The sequence below is a fragment of the Poecilia formosa genome, unplaced genomic scaffold, assembly GCF_000485575.1.
Source record: "Poecilia formosa unplaced genomic scaffold, Poecilia_formosa-5.1.2 Scaffold57, whole genome shotgun sequence".
Classification (NCBI taxonomy): domain Eukaryota; kingdom Metazoa; phylum Chordata; class Actinopteri; order Cyprinodontiformes; family Poeciliidae; genus Poecilia; species Poecilia formosa.
The window spans coordinates 2,138,037-2,143,541 of record NW_006799996.1 but is presented as its reverse complement, the minus strand read 5'-3'; the positions used below and the strand labels follow the sequence as shown (position 1 = coordinate 2,143,541).

The 5,505-nt window shown below is 39.3% G+C and overlaps 1 long non-coding RNA gene across 1 annotated transcript in view; it reads right to left on the bottom strand.

The window, feature by feature from the left end:
* LOC107836420 (uncharacterized) overlaps positions 1-1,825 on the bottom strand; it is an 11,988-nt gene extending 10,163 nt beyond the window's left edge. The window contains exons 1-2 of the long non-coding RNA XR_001662311.1: positions 1,785-1,825; positions 349-462 (exon numbers count right to left, since the gene is read on the bottom strand). This is a non-coding gene — a long non-coding RNA (uncharacterized LOC107836420). The remainder of the gene's footprint in view (positions 1-348; positions 463-1,784) is intronic.
* Between the last annotated feature and the right edge of the window lie 3,680 nt (positions 1,826-5,505).

Genomic DNA, 5,505 nt, shown 5'->3' with positions numbered 1-5,505 from the left:
TATATATATATATAATTTTTTTTGTTTTTTACAAATGGAAAAGTGTGGCATGCAGTTGTATTCAGCACGTTATACTGATACCCCTGATGCATTATCCAGTGCAGGCAGGCTCCTATAAAAACCTCCTAATTTGCAACTAGTGTTTATGAGTTTAATTTAATCTCAGTATAATTACAGCCATTTTGTAAATGCCTCAGGTGTCTGATGGAGAACAAATACCATCAGATAGGTCATGTTTAATATCCTGACAAGTTTAAGTCAGGATTAGGTTAGAAAAAAGTTACCAACTTTTGTTCGTAAACACAATTTAATCCACAACCGCAAACTGACTAAGAAATGTCTGTTCACCTGAACTGTCGAGGTGGGAAAGAAGAGCATTAATCAGAGAAGCAGCCAAGACGACCACGGTAACTGGGTCTCTTGGCTGGGGAGCTGCAGAGATCCACAGTCAGGTTGATGAATCTGTCAACAGAAAAACCATTTCTCCTCTAATCCATAAATCTACTTTTATATAAAAGTAGCAAGAAGAAAAGCATTGCTGAAAGACAACAAAGCCAAAAGAACGTGCATTTAAAGTTTGCCACAAGGCATATATGGGACAAAGCAAACATGTGGATGATGTACGCCAAGAAAACTGGACTTTCAAGGCAAACGAACCAGAGTTTGATTAAAGTGGATTAAACAGGGCTGGTGTGAATGCAGCCTTAGTTGACGGAATCCAAATGCACACAAAATCAGATTTAAATTTGAATCATTTTCCTTTCACAGTTATCCTGATAAAGTTTTGGATGTGACCTAAAATATTTTAAAAGTTAGAGAGGTCTAAATGTCTTGTAATGGTGCTGTTGGCAAATATATATTAGGGGACATTTTGGTTTTAGAATCCCGCTGATGTGGCCTGACCTCACCATTCGGAGCTGACTAATACAAACAGGTGATAGGATGTCTGTAATTACCACCTCAGACTATTACCTCAACTCACACACAACCAAGCACACACACATGCACACACACACACACACACACAGAGAAAGCAGAACTGAATAACACTGAATAATCATTGTGGCTGGCGAGACTTCCCTCATCATTACCCCAGCAGGCAGGAGATGGAAAAATCCCACTCCTGCCATATCTCACTGCTCTGGTGCATGGCTAATATCAGGAATATGGAGATTCTTTTTGCACAAGGTTGGGAACATACATCAAGCTCCATCAGCGTTAGTCACCCCCATCACCCCAAAACCTTACCATAAGATGAATAATTTTGCATATGAGGTGGTGGGAAATAATCACTGAGTGAATCAGTGTTAAGTGAATGCCATTTGTCACTGTAGTACCTCGGCGTGATGGATGAAACACGGGGTCAGATCTGTTAGACAAAATAAAGCACGAGCGGAGTGGAGGGGGACGGAGGAACGGGGGATGGAAGTCTGTGGTAATGATATGGTCATATGTACACAGCAGAGCTCAGATGTGATTAAGGCGATGATATGATGGGTGGTGTCAGTGGCGAGCTTAATGACTAACGCAATGAGATGGAATTGGAAGAGACACTGGTGTCAGTCTGAAGTGGAATAATGCCTGAAGCCTCTGCAGCAGCAGACACATGGAGCTGCCACAATGAGCAGCCTCATAAGCACAAATTGTTACGGTTGCTGGAGACTTAGACATGCGTAATTAGCCTTACTGCAGAACAATGAAAGGCTGAAATTCAGTGCTTTTGACATTCTGTCAGGCAAATGATAAATAACCAGAAAAATAATGATGATGATTATTTCACTTACTGTATTTGTCACAAATCATCCAGTGCTCCGAGAGGATGCCCTAGTGGAGGGAGGAAAATGAGGAATGTTCAACAATAATAAGGACTACCATCACATGCAAAACTATTCAAAATGCTTTTAAGTCTGTGGTGCAAATGAGGAGGCTGGCTTTTAAAAAGTCTGCTGCAGATTAAAATGTCAGCAACAAACAAGCTACAGTAGAGGGGGGACTATGAATTAGATCTGCATTACAGTCAAACAGACTCTACAGTTGGGCCAAAAATGAAATGAGCTCCATCAAGATGACCACAGACGTGGCTTCATGCTGCTTTGTCGTGTCTTGGCCTTTCAGACGTCAGAACTGCTTGTCGCTGCACATTTCCAATAATATCCTTCTGCATACTTAAAAAGGCTACCAACGGATCCCGTATTGTTTTATGGCAGCAATATAGATTTTATATAGCTCAGAGGAAAAGCGAATTACATCCTAAATTACAGAGATGTCGCTGTGAGACGTCAGCAGCAGGAGTTATATCAGCCTGGTGGCAAGTGTGCCATTTTGGCTGGGAGGCCCGCTGGGGACCTGAAGGCTCCAGGATGGGACTCAGCAGAGACATCTGACCTACAGTATGCAGCGTCAGCTCAAAATAACAAAGTTACCCAAACCCCCTGATGAAACAACAGGCCAGATGATGCCGACATGCAGCAGAGAGCACACCGGAGGAAAGAACAAAACTAGACAAACACACACACACAAACACACACTTACTGAGGTGAAGGGCATAGACTAAGGCAATAAATCTTTCTGCAACCATTTTAAAATGAACATTAATTTTTATTTACCCCTGGAAGATTTTTTTTAAATGTATCTGGACATAATTTAATGTAATGAACCAAACAGCAGGTTCTTAATGTGGAACCAGAGCTCTTTAACAAACTCCATGCTGGTATCTGGATCATAGTGTGTCATCACACATCACACTCACTTTCTCTCCCTTGGTTTTCCTCTTCCTCTCCAGCTGGCTCTTGGGATGGGCCACATAGGCGATTGCCCAGGTTGCTGAATCTGCAAAAGGCTGCAGCTCTTAAACGTGAATCTAGAACAGATCCCAAACCCCCTAAAACAATGAGGTCTGTGTAGGAGGAATATTCTGAATCCCAGCTGTGTCACCATGAGGAGGTTGGTAATACTGAACCTCAATGACCTGAAGATTGCCCTTACAGAAGAGTAGGATACCATGCCTCAGCAGACAATAAGTCAACTTGTGAACAGAATGAGACGTTGTTGTCAAGCTGTGATAGATGCTCGCAGGCACATGACACACTATTGAGACATTGACATTTTTTGTTGTGTCACACAATCACTGGTGTTGTCTTTTCTTTCAATACACTGTTTGAGATGAGGATATCAACCTAGCATAACTCTATTTATATGTCCTACTGACATGAAATAATATCATTGTAGTGTGAAGCACAAACTGTAAGATTTAATTAACACATTTTCTGCACCTCCACAGCGCTTGCCGGCTTCTCATTGACAAAAAAAAAGAAAATGGATGAACATGTTGATAATAGATGTAGAACAAGTGAATCATTTTTTTTAAAAGTGGATATAAAATCTGCTTTGTCATATTTTATAGTTAATTATTTAACAATTCAGAGAACACATTTGCATGATTCTGTACTTCCAGTTGTAGCAGCAGTTTTTCTGAACATATTTCCAGATGCATGAAGGATGAATTTTCATCTGGTAAAGTAATTTGGTTGGAAAGCCTATTCACTCTTACTGTACATTAATCTTTGGTTTTATCTTGGAATGGCCTCATTTCCCCTTGCATTACAGTGTGAGGGTTCAGATCCTTTGACAGGAGAACATTTATCACAGAGGTGCCCCATTTATAAAGTGACTGTCCAGACTGGCCTGCTTCCAGGCAGAAGAACCCAACTGTGGTTAACGGGATCCGAGCTGAAATAGCTCGCACGGTGTCAGGAGGTGAAACACATCCTTCTGTGTCCTCAGGATCAGTGCTTAAAGGTTACAGGAAACTATGCAGTTTCTTACAACAAATTGAGAAGTTCATCATGAAAGTTAGTCAATAACAACGTTCCCCCACAATTATGTAATAAGAAATTTGTGATTTTCTTTTTTTCTTATGTCTCTAAGCGCAGGAGGCCCCAGAAGTTCTTATAAAATAAGTCATTCAGATGCACAAGGAGTTTGACATTTTCAATGTCACTTCCAAAGACAGTTGAAGATCATTGTTCATTCAAGGTATACTGAATTGTTCACCACAGAGAATAAGATTTCACCGCACCTCAGAAAAGCAGTGATCTACAGCTCAGTTACAAATATATACTATCTAACTAACGAAATGAGGAGGAGCACCAAGATACTAAAACAGGAATACACCGAAATGATTTAAATATATTAGTGTTCTCCTTTAGCTGGCCATGTCTGTGTATGCGTGTGTGTGTGTGTGTGTGTGGAAGTGTAAAAACAACAACAACGAAGTCATTGTGTAAGCTCCTTTTATTCAGTGTCATATCCTTGTGCAGTGCTCTGCAATTATTGGCTCCTCCGGTAAAATTATATAAAAAAAACAAACCTTCAATTCATATTTTGTCGCAGAAGCATAATATCATAAAACATTTTATGTGACTAGTTCAGTTGGAAAACAAAATATTGAAAAATTATTTATTACAAATTAATCTGTTGCAACTAAATACATTTGACTGAAATATTATCTTAATTTAGAGCAGTGATCCCAAATGAGGCTACAGCAAAATTGACATCACCAGGTTTCCATGACAGCCATTATTTAACAGAATGCCAATTGTTATGTTTAGTAGTAATGCCGCAAAATAAGCTGTTTTTGTACCACGATCAACAACAGAAATAGGCAGAGTTTCCCAAATTCCTCCAGGTCTTGAATTGGCATTATGTCGTCAGATGACTGTAAGATTCAGCTTTTCAGCAACAAACACTTCAGGTGGGTCTGATGTAAATGTGGAAAAGCGCCTCCTGTTAAGCATAGTGGACTGCTATAGAGCATAGCACCAGAAACTCTGAAATACCAAGACACTTAATTAAAAAATCAATCATTTTACCAATCATTTTTGGTAAAATGTTTTTGTAGATATTTTTTATACTGTTTTTGCATTTAGAGTCTTGTTAAAATCTTCCTATTATGCAGAGGATTTTGACAAAAGGCTATCAAAGAACCATGTGGCATTAACTTCCTAATAAGGTTAATAATTCTCTGAGTTATTAGGTAATGTGTAAAATTTCAAATGTTCTGCTTTGGAGAATGCCGACAGCCCTTCGTTCCGTGTCCCCCATGTGGCCCACCATCTTATGCCCTTGATCTGGAGGCCCACACTCTGACAATGTGACAGTGACATTAACAAGCCTCTGCCCAGGGGGCCGGCTTAGTAGCCCTCACTGCTTCTCGTTAGCCTTGTTAGAGAGCATGTGTTGAAACAACAGTTCCAGGGAATTATATCAGTTTTCTATTGTGCCAACACAATCTTTTTTAATGTCAAAACTATGTTTAAATAAATGCAAATTGATTAAATATGGAAATATCTTGCCAACTCCACATATTTTATGCTTTTGATTGTTTATTGCTGCATAATCAGAAATACATGTGACCCTTAACACATTTAGCAATTTATTTTGTAATTTATTTCTTACAAAATCAAAAATAATATTTAAGTTTCCATTTAGTTTTTTTTTAAGAAC